At 49.4% G+C, this 11,498-nt stretch overlaps 1 long non-coding RNA gene across 1 annotated transcript; it reads left to right on the top strand.

Moving 5' to 3' along the window:
* The first annotated feature begins 3,120 nt into the window (after positions 1–3,120).
* On the top strand, positions 3,121–9,420 carry LOC120398102. The gene is made up of 4 exons (XR_005594188.1): positions 3,121–3,229; positions 3,720–3,864; positions 8,733–8,887; positions 9,215–9,420. It is a non-coding gene; the product is annotated as an uncharacterized LOC120398102 (long non-coding RNA).
* The last annotated feature ends 2,078 nt before the right edge of the window (positions 9,421–11,498 follow it).

The raw sequence follows: 11,498 nt of genomic DNA on the forward strand, positions 1-11,498 counted from the left end.
TTACCCGATAGCAAGTAAAATGCAAGAGGCATTCTCTCAGAGCACTCCCGGCACACATCTCTCAGGCTCCACCTCATTGCTGATGGTGTGAAGAGTAGCCCGTGGGGTAGAACAACACCCTTGTCATCATAATGCTTTGCATGTTCATCTGAGGAGCCCAATACCTAAGCTCCATAGCCTGCCAGTAATTGTCTAGGACTGTTAAAGCTGTCACATTGCTGTGCAGCCGGACTTCTCTGAACTGCACAGCAACAGGACCCCAATCCTCCTGCTACAAAAGCACCGGGACTTTGCGGCTTGCCTCTTTAGCTAAAGGAGAATCTCTGTTAGGAAGTAGCATTATAAACCTATGATATACAGTAGAACAGCTCTGATTCTGTCCAGTAGATGGCAGTGTTGTGCTCTCTCACACACATGCAGATCGTAGCGCATTATAATATTATCTCTACTTTACAGATGGGGAAACTGAGGCACAGAACAATCAGTGTTTAGAAGCCATAGTAATAAAAACTTAGGCTAGATAATCACGTGACTTCCCCAAGGTCACACAGCAAGTCATGGGCACTTGGCAAAGTTGGGGAACAGAAGTCTCCTGATTGCCAAATCTGTGCTCTGCCCATTCAACCCCACTACCTTGTGCTACAGAGCTGTTCATCTGTTATGCTCACTGGATCTACACGTTTCCAAGTACCTGAGTTTAATCACTCTCTGTGGATGCCCCTGAGTCCCTGTGACATTGGCATACTCAAATCAATCTGATGCTTCCTCACAAAATGTGGAACTAACATCCAGCCCAGGAAAGGTCATTGGCTTTGCTGCTACTGCCACCCTTGCTGTGTTGTAGGAACTGGTCCCTCTGATAGGCTGTACTTGAAGAAAGTCCAGCCAACTGATGAAAACATAAACGACTGATCCCTTCCCTTCCCGTAAATCTCCGTGTGAAGGACCAAATGCCTAGCCACACAAAACAAGACTCCAGAGCTCCTGGATCACGCGCATGTCCAGGTGGAGTTCGGAAGGCCGCAAGAGCATGTACATGACTGAACGGCTTAGGGAGCAGAGACTGGGTGTTAGAGCCTTTTCCTTGCAAGTCAAGCATTCAAATCCTGCCCACATTAGTAGCAACCAGAATTCACTACCCGATGGCTGCTTGGTGGCGCAGGTGAAATGACATGATGGGTCTCGATCAACAGAGAGGTAAACAACCATCGCCACTGGTACCCTTGTTGGCAATTGCAGAAGGGCGAGGACAGATTAAATCTATGGAGACTAAACTCCCCTAGCTCCCTTTTCTGCGATCCCCACAAAATTGTCCAGAGTTAGGCTCTGCTCTTTCTTTCAATTCCTTGTCTTGCAGGGAAACTCCTGCAAAACAGGTGAGCGCTGTGGCTAAACAGAAGAGTTTGGTCTCCAGGGCTTTCAGCAGCACTGAAATCACTTGAAATATTCATTAAAAGAAACATACCAGAATGCCTCCTGCCCAGCTGGAGTTCAAATTCCTGAGAGCATCTATTCACAGCTGGAGTCACGTAAGTTTCAGAGGATAATGCCTTTGCCTAATAATAAGGTCCTTCCCTAAAAACCAACCCCCCCTTGGAAGCATGCAGAGGTGGAAAGTGGGGAACACATTTGGGATTCTCTTTCAGTTAACTGTATTGATTTAGCTAAACCAGGGCTAACCTCTGTGTAGACACACCTATTTTGGTTTAAAAGTGGCTTCTTTTGATTTAGCTTAAACCAGTTGTAATCAGTTTAAATGCAGCTGAACTCAGCCTGGTTTAAACTGAATGAGCATCACACTTGCAGTGAAACCAGTGCAAATTTCTCAGGGAGGGAGATAAGGCCTTAGAAATGCCAGAGCCCGACTAATTCCTGGGTGGATCCCATGGCATCCTGGGCCCATGCCTTGCTCAGGTCTGACCAGCAACCTGTGCATCTCAGGTTTTATGCTGAGCCCAGTGCATGCTGGGACAGGAATATGGGCATTTAGTGGACGCCACGTTGATACTCATGCGACACACACATGATAATAGCCCCTATCCTGACTATATCCCGTGCAGGTTTCTCTAGGAACTCTGTGCAGCTGCTCAGAACCAGAACAAGGGCCCAGTCCTGCAAGGTTCTACCTCCCAACATGGGTTCTCCAGCGCTCACACTAAGGAGGTACATAAGTGAGTGATTTGGGTTCCCCTGAGCTCACATTAAGGGGGTGTGGATGTCAGATTTGAGGAGCAGCGCAGGGTTCTCTTGAATCTGTTGCACAGTTTGTTTGAGGTGCTGCAAGCTGCCATATAAATGTAAAATCCCTGTAGTTATTATGACTCTGTGGGGAGCAGCCCAGCTCTGTTGGCTCTGAAGCACACATGGGTTTCCTCTACGACCAGGAGAGCGATAAGAATCTCCCAAACCACTCGTTACTGTGTGAAGGTGCCACGGATAGCTAAGAGCTTAGAATGCAGCAACATTTGAAATACACAAATTAGCTCCCTTCCCTGGCTGTCTCCCTCTGATCCCTCCAGACCCTTCTGCACAGAGTACCAGTGTCTAGCCCTGTCAATCACAACCTGCTTCTGAGCCAGGCCAGGGTGCAGAAGGGGGTTACCGTGAATTTCTTGCTCCCATCCTGCAGCATCCACTTTGTACCCAAACTTGAATGCAACAAGGAAATCCCTGGGATCTTTGGCTCTGGAGGGGGAAATGTTCGGGCCCTGTGAACTCCACAGGTGAGGACAGGACTGGGGTGTAATGGCGGGGGGGTTCAAAAATCAGTTAGCAAAGTCTGCACAGGTTCAACCTTTCAGGGCAGGGTACCTGGGAATGTTCAGGGAGGGGGCAGGGCTGGAGGCTCTGAGCTCTCTACAGGCAGCAGGATATACCAGCTGGAGGGGAATTGATAGGAGTTGTGGGGAGGGGTAAACACAGCTGGGACAGAGGTCAGCTGAGGTGAGGGGAAGGTTTGAAAGCTGGGATGGGGAGTTGGGGCACATTTGGGCAAAGGAGGGTTTCAGAGCTGGGAGGAGGGGGTTGGGTGAGGAGTCTATGGCTGAAAGAGGAGGTCAGGACAGGAGGGGTGTTGGTTTAAGAGACCAGTTGATGGGGCTGCTTCATACTTGTCCACAGCATTGCAAGGGTTAAGAGCCTGGACTCATCTATTCATCTTGAAGCAGCAGCTTACAGCATTGTTATGCTTTTTATGTTACCACAGGATCTAGAGGCCCCATTGTGCTAGGTGCTGTATTATTATTATTAATTATTATCTGTATTATCACCCCTGCCCCTAAGACAGTGGTCCCCAAACTCTTTACCTCACGCTCCTCCTTACCCCTGTCTGTGCCCCCTTCCCTCTGCCCCCTGGCATCAGGGCTGGGAGTGGGGCCACAGCTCTGGGAAGGGGGGACGCACACAGGGGTAAGGGGCCGAGGCTGGGGCCACAGCTGGGAGCAGAGACTGGGCTGGGAGCAGTGGCCAGCATCCGGGACCCTGGGCACGGGGCCAGCAGCTGGGACCCTGGGTGCAGGGCCGGCAGCCAAAGTGAAGCCAGCAGCCAGAGCCAAGAGTGGAACAGGGTGGCGCTCCCTTTTTGCCTTCCATGAGGGCTGGCCCAGGCCCGAGACGCCCCCCTCCCCCCCCCGAATGGGGGATGAGTTTGGGGACCTCTGCCCTAAGAACTCTGGCCCAGCCCCTGCTCTCTTGACATTTGATGGTTTCCTGAATCCCAGGCAGCTAAGAATCTACTTTCCTAAAAGAAAATCCAGTGCGGCTCCCAGAACAGGATTATTGAGATCTCACTGCTACGGGAGTCTGAAGACAGATGGATCGCCCTGTACTTGGAGCACTAAGTATAATCTGGTGATACAGGTGCCGGTGGGTTTCCTGAATGATTGATTGGGTTTCTTCGGGCTGTTATTAACTTGTTTGTATTACGTAGAGAGAAAAAGCTCGTAAAAAGGAATTGGACCATTGGCCTACGTCTCTGCTTCCTCCAGGATGGGGAATTTGTTCAGTGGCCACTACATTTTTTAGCTCGGGAATCCTCCTGCCTTCCCCTGTTTCGATTGACTACAGTGTGTGTTTGCGATTCATAGATTCCAAGGCCAGAAGGGACCAGTGTGACCATGTAGTCTGAACCCCTCTGTAACACAGGCCAGAGACCTGCCCCCAAATCATTCCTAGAGCAGAGCTGTTAGAAACGCAGCCCGTCTGGATTTTAAAATGGTCAGTGGTGGAGAATTCAATACGACCCTTAATAAATTGTTCCATTGGTTAATTACCCTCACTGTCAAAAATTCATGCCTAATTTCCAGGCTGAATTTATCTAGCTTCAACCTCCAGCCACTGGATGGTGTTAGACCTTTCTCTGTTAGACTGAAAAGCCCATTATCAAATATTTGTTCCCCTAATAGGTACTTATAGACAGTAATCAAGTGTGTGAGAGAGAGCGGGGGGGGGGGGGTAGCTTGGTGCCCATATCCAAGCTCAGCCCACTGGGAAGTGGTTCATCCCCATCACAAACTCAGATCTTTGACACATTAACCTGGTGCAGATTCATGCACTAAAACATTCACCCAGCCATGCTTTTCACCCCTGCAAAGCCAAAAAGTAAGATTTGCCCATCCCCCTTGTGGTCTGAAATTACTGTGCAGCATTTATTTTGCAGGAAGAAAGATTCAGTGGTTCAGGCCAGGCACAGGGCTGGGCCACTCACATAGTATGGAGATTAGCGCCATAAAACTGCCTAGACAGACATCAGCAGCCCCGGTTCCAGTCCCTGCTCTGCAACAGAGTCTGTGTGACCCTGGGCAAGTCATTTAGGGCCAGGTTTTTAAAAGAATTTAGGCTCCTAAAAATGCAGGTGGGAGCCTAGCGTGAATTCTAAGAGTGCTGAGATGTACGACGCCCGTTGATTTCAATGGCATTTAGGTGCCAATCTGCATCACTAGGCACATAAACACCTTTAAAATCCTGGCCCTTAGTCACTCTGTGCCCATTTCGAAATAGGCACAATATCACCAGCTTCCCAGGGGGACTGTAAGGATTAATTCACAGTGTCTGAAGTGCTTTGGAAGGAAAATGCCAGAGAAGGGCAAAAGATGTTATTAAATTAAGCAGCAGGGCTTATTTGGGAGACAGCATTGCCTACTGGACAGAGCAGAGGTGGGCAAACTTTTTGGCCTGAGGGCCACATCTGCGGGGGAGGGGGAAAATTGCATGCAGGGCCATGAATGTAGGGCTGGAGCAGGGGGTTGAGGTGCGGGAGGGAGTGCGGGGCATGGGAGGGGGCTCAGGGCAGGGGGTTGGGGTGCAGGAGGGGGTACGGAGTGTGGGAGGGAGCTAAGGGCAGGGGGTTGGGGGCTCAGGGCAGAGGGTTGGGGTGCAGGAGGGATGTGGGGTGCGGCAGGGGGCTCAGGGCAGGGGATTGGGGTGTGGGGTGCAGGAGGGGTTTAGGGTGTGGGCTCTGGCCCGGTGCCGCTTACCTGACTGGCTGGATCCGGCCTGCAGTCCGTAGTATTCCCACCCCTGCTTTAAGCTCTTTGCTGTGTACATACTACATGCATGTACAGCACCTAGCACTATGGGCCCCTGATCTCAGATGGGCCCTCCAGCTGGTACCATAATACCAGTGGTAATCACAGTGCGTGGGACTGCAGCAGGGAGGAGAGGATGGGACCCCCCTCCCATCAGCTGCAGGCTGGAAAAAAGTCACTGCTGCTCACCACCCATCTGGCCAGTCATCCTCATGCATGTGGAACAACCCCCGCCTGCACACACATGAGACAGACTTCTCAGACTCCTGGGTGTGGATCCCCACCCCAGTCAAGCCTGCACATGCACTACTCCACCTGCTCACCCTTGTGTGCGTGGTCTCGCTCGCCCACGTGACTGCGTGTGCTGGTCTCACATCTTTTCACTTCCATTTGGCCTTGAAGAGAACGACCGAGGGAGAGCTTTTGTGCAGCAGGAAGCAGTAAAACCCATTCAAATAAAAGCAGAAGCTGGGTCCATGGAGAGATAGACATGAATTGACTCCTTAATTTGCAGATTTGCACCGTGCCAGGCTGGCTGAGCCCGTGCTCTCTAACGATATCCTATCCAGGCAGCTGGGAGACCAGATCCATATTCCTGCTCCTCCCTGGCTCCAAGCCAGTGGGGATCTGGTCAGGGTCACAAGAAGGGCCTGACCGTCCGTGCCCGCAGCCAGCTCCAGTCCTCCAAGGTCCCACCTGGTCTGATCTTGAAGAGCTGCTGACAGAATGAGATGAAGAGCTCTCCTCACCCAGTGCTTGGCATTTCCATCAGCCTGTGCAGCAAAGAAAGAGGAGAGATTTTTAATTTCGGTGGGCTTTTTTGGTGATGGTGCTGCAGATACTTTTGCAAACACACCTCCATGATAGGGGTGAGAAAAGCCCTGATCTCTTGGCTGGGAGAATAAAAAAAGTGTTTAAGCCTTTATACAGCAATAAAAATTAAAAAGCTCCCCCCGCTTTGGAGCCTGTTTCCATGACAACAGAGACACCTTGTATCTGTGGGCAGAAGATGCATTAGTCACAGGTTTAAAGACAGGGTGATTCGTTTCAAAGTTCCCAGAGGACATCACTTGGAGACGGAGCTGCAGTCGGAGTCCCAGTCCCCAGCCTGCAAAGCGTCTAGAAGGGGGAGATTTTCCCGATGTAAGGACTCATGGCTCTGAGACGCAATAGCGAGATACGTGGCTAATGGAGATTATGCTGTCGCTTGGCTGCTCATGGATCCAACATCCTTCACTCCTCACAGGGTGGCTGTATTGTCTAGTAGCCTGAGCATTAACTAAAGAGTGAGGAGCTGCTGGTTCTAGTCCAGGAACTGCCACAGACATCCAGTGTGACCTTGGGTAGGCTTCTCCCCTATGCCTCTCCTTCCCCATCTGTAAAATGGGGATAACTCTCACCTGTCCCATTGGAAGGGGGGATATGCAGCTTATTTAACTCACCTCTAGCTGGCGCACCAGGAGCATCCCAGACATTCAAACGAGAAAAACATCCTGGAAGTGAGTGAGTGATCTTCTCTGGGAAGAAAACAATGATCCCTCCCAGCGAGAGAAGTGCCGGGCTGTGGGAGTGACCAGAGCCTGTCTGGCTGGGATAGAAATGTCTGGAGAGCTTCAACCTCTCACCTTCTTCCAGGCATTTCTTTCTCACTTTTAAAAGTGGGAAATAACTACGGGTTAATAACCTCTTCCTGAACAGCACGGGGCGTGGGATAGTTGACTGGACACAAGAACATGGTGGGAGGGAGATGAGAGAGAAAGGGGAAAGGTCGGATAATGACCTCACTCATGCTCTAACCACTACACTGCATTTCTTCCTCCCTCTCTAAAGCTGGGTGGCTCTTTGTGTGCTTGGCAAAAGCTTGTCACGACCCTGTTCTAACTTGGATCCTGGCCCATTAAATAGGTGAGACCAAATTGGCCAAAGAATTCAGCACCCACCATGTAAATCTGGCGACTTATTCTGGTGCTGAACCTGAGCAGCTTTGAATGTTCTGGCCCTGATCTCTGCCCCTCAGTAGGGGTTGAGTGCCCAGGTCCCTTGGGGTGGGATTTGCAAAGGAGACCAAGTTAATTATTCTTCATGAAGGGCTTTAAGATTCCCCCTGCTGTGGAAGTGTCTAAGCGAAGGCCAAAGCATTATGGTCTGTAGCACATACCATTCCATGCTTCACAAAGCCAGGCTGTTTCTGGGTGACTTACAGGGGCAAGTCAGGGCCAGTAGCATCCCTGTGAGTTATCCTTACATTAAAACACGGGAGCTCCAAAGTTTGACTGTCAATGGCTGAAGCTAGAAGAGGGCCTCAATGCGCTGGGAAGATCCCTCTTTTCATGGGAAATCTGTGTCCTCTGCACTGCAGGGGAAGGCAGCCTGCAAGGACATGGCCCTGAAATAAAAATAACAGACCCTGTCACTCTCGGCAAGGCACAACTGGCAGTTCTGATTCAGGGAAGGAGCCAGCCCAAGGCTCACTGCTCGTGGTGCGTCTCATTTCAGGCAAGCCAGGTATAACCAGCCTGGATACAAGGCCTCCCAGAACTTTACCTGAACTTAAACTGAGGACTTCCTGGGGTCTGAACAGGTTCAGGAAATCCCCATGCCTGGCGAAACAGTCACTAATGGGGATTTCTCCACCCCCAGGAAATTCAGAGCCCTCACTGATGCCGCAGGCTGACTAGTTCTCTAACATGCAGATCTTTATCTGCCTTTCACATTCCCTTTGTAGCCATAACCCTAGCCTTCCTTAGGTAAAGATGGAGTTATGAAAATCTCCTAGTCCTGGGTATAATATCAGCAAATCAACAACTACTCCCACCCATCGGCAGCAGGGTGGGGTTTAAAACCCCTGCCACTAATAAGCCCTTATATAATGCCTTTTTATTCCTAGATCTCGAGTCAGTGAACAACGGTGAGGGGGAGGGCTGAGGGGGTAAGCATGGTTACATACATGGGGTCAGACTAGATGATCACAATGCTCCCTTCTGGCCTTGGAATCTATTTCTATTTTCCAGTCAGAGAAACTGAGGCAAAGGGCAGCGATGTGACTAGCCCAAGGTCATATGGGAAGCCAGTGACGGAGCTGGGACTAGACCTCAGCTTCCCTGTGTCCCGCTCCAACGCTCTATCCACTGGACCTTGCTGCTTCCCTAAGATCTTCTGCTCTGCTGAGCAAGGCTGGTTAAAAAGTTGCTGTGGCTTCCCTTGCAGCAAAGTGAACCCCAAAGCTGGGTACACAGGCACAGCCTCTGCAAAGCCTGCTGAAGAGCTCTCCTCCCCATCATCAAGCAGGGTCCCGAGCGATGCTCTAACATCACACCACGCGTCCCTCCCTGGGAACCCAATCTCCTGAGCAAAGGGCTGAGGTATGTGCAGAGAGGCAGGAGGACTCATCATCTCTGGAGATGTGTCTATTCTTATTTGGGGTGGGAGGGTTTGTTTCTGTAGCAGTGTCCTTCACTTGCTCTTTTCCCCCCAAAGGTTCCCAAGACGCTGATTCCCTGCAGGGTATCCACAGCTGATCCGCAGTGAGGCCCAGGGGGTACTTCCCTTCTTGGACCCAGTCTATAGGATTTAAAATCCTGATTCCCCAGGGAACAAAAGCAAATCCCCAAGCTGATTGAACCAGCCCCCCAGGTGTGACTAGCGCTTTACAGACCATTCAGACTGACAGGTCCCTGCTTCCTTCACAGGTCCTACCATCAAAATGGTATCGGATTTCTTCAAACCCAGCCGGTCCTCTCGCATGCCTTTCCTGGTGTGAGCACCATCCAAACCTTCCAACACTAACAATTTGCTTGTGAGACGCTGTAATTCACTCTTGCAATGGAGTGTAAAGGGACTCTGCAGGGATACCTATACATAATTGTATTTAAATGATTGATCAGAGAACTTTAAAAGCCACCATAATTTTCACCATTTCAACTGTCTCTTGCTACTTCTATATAACTCAGTTGCTCAGTTTACATTTTTGTTTACTGTGTGGCCAGCTCTTGCAATTTCATTGAGAGTCTCACACTATTTGGTGTTCTACTAAAAGCCCCAGCTCTTGGAGTCATGTGATTAGCTGAGAGTCTCAGATTCAATTTAAAATTAAAAGGAATTTCTAGCCCTCATGGTAGCAGAGAAAAGCTTGAAAACATGACCCAGTTACCCCTGAAAGGCTCTGTGAGCAGAAGGTTAATAAAAAGAATCCACATTTTATTTTTATTTTTTTTAAATCTCATGATTTTGGGGCCTGACTCATGATTTTTGAATATTTGGGATTGGCCATTATGGTTTAGTCTGTCACTTTATGATTCAGAACACCTTATTTGGAAAGTCTCTGTCACACTTTAATGACCTGACAGGGGAGTGTATGTATATAAAACATTGCCCTCTTCTGGATGGAATCAGAACTGCTCAGCTGTGTGTCATATGCCTTATACTGCTAGAACTTAAAGAAGATTCTCCCTTGTTCAGGTGGCAGGGGGCTGAACTTTTGAAGTCTGAGGCTTCTGCTGTTATTGTGAAGTTCTGAGTGGCTGCAGTTTGAAAGCTGTTAAGTCCTATATGACCAAGGTTTTGCTACCAAACAACCTGTATCACAAGAGGCTTTAGAACATCTCAAACTTTTCCATAGTATGGACCAAATCTTTGCAAAAGGATGTCTTGTGGACCACCTCCCCTCCCATTTGCAATCACAGGAATCAGCATCCCACCCGTTCCCACTGCAAAACGTCCCTGCAGCAACTGCAAACTTTGGAGATATGGAAAAGTAACACTAGGAAAATATGCAATTAATTTTTCACTGTCTTTCATCTGATGTAGCAACTGGAAGACAGGAGGAGGAGCCAATACCATGTCACCAGCCAGCTGTCAGCAGACATCCAGAGGTTGGTTCATGGATCGGAGTCAGAGAACCATTACAGAGTTCATTAACAAGAGCAGGAGGAGAGCAAAACGAAGAGATATACGCAAGGGAGGAATGATGTTCCCTACTGAGACTTGACACAGAACGGAGTTGATGGGAAGGGACAGACAGTGAGAAGGCTGTTGCATTATGGAGAAGGGAGGGGAGCAGAGGCAGGTTCTGCCTGGCTGGCTGCATCGGGATGATGGAGGATTTGTTGTTGGCGGCGATCCCTCAGAGTTCAAGGATGATGGTCTTCCATAAAATGATAGCCAGTTATAGCTGGTGGATCTGCAAGTGAGACCAATCCAGGATCCACAGACCTTGTCACAATTGGGGAAGACATTTCCCAATGGAATGGACAGATCTGGATTGTTGAGTGAGGCTGTGGCATGTTCTTTCCTCCTTCCCCGTTTCTCCATTTCCTGTCGTCTCCATTGGATCTTGAAGTACTGGGATCCTTGCCACAAGGTCTTTTTTCATTTTGGTTGGTCGAGGGCTTGGGTTTCCCATGAGTTTATGTCAATACTGCACATCTTCATGTTGTCTTTGAGGGTGTCTTTGAAGTGCTTCTTTTGCCTGCCACTCATTCATTGGCCATGGTTCAGTTGTGAGAACATGACCTGCTTCTGGAGTCGATTTTCTGGCATTTGAAGAACATGACCAGCCCAATGGAATTGGTGGTAGATGATCATAGCTTCGATACTGGAGATTTTGGCTTGGGACAGAACACTGATGTTGGTGCATTAGTCATCCCACTTGTTTCCGAAGATCTTAGAGAGGCACCATTGCTGGAATTGTTTAAGAACCTTGAGATGTCTACTGTACGTGACCCAGGATTGGGCCCCATACAAGAGAGCAGGGATAACAATGGCCCTGTACACGAGAAGCTTGGTTTGAATCTTGATGTCACGATTTTTGAAGACGTTTTCCCAAGAGTCTGAAAGCTGCACTGGCGCATTGAACGTGGTGTTTAACTTCCTCATCAATGTCAGCTTTCTGTGATAGATAGCTGCCGAGGAAAAGGAAGTGCTCGGCATTCTCCAGGGTCTCTTTATTGATCTGAATTATGGGAGCAGGATCTT

Source organism: Mauremys reevesii, linkage group 2, assembly GCF_016161935.1.
Source record: "Mauremys reevesii isolate NIE-2019 linkage group 2, ASM1616193v1, whole genome shotgun sequence".
Taxonomy (NCBI): domain Eukaryota; kingdom Metazoa; phylum Chordata; order Testudines; family Geoemydidae; genus Mauremys; species Mauremys reevesii.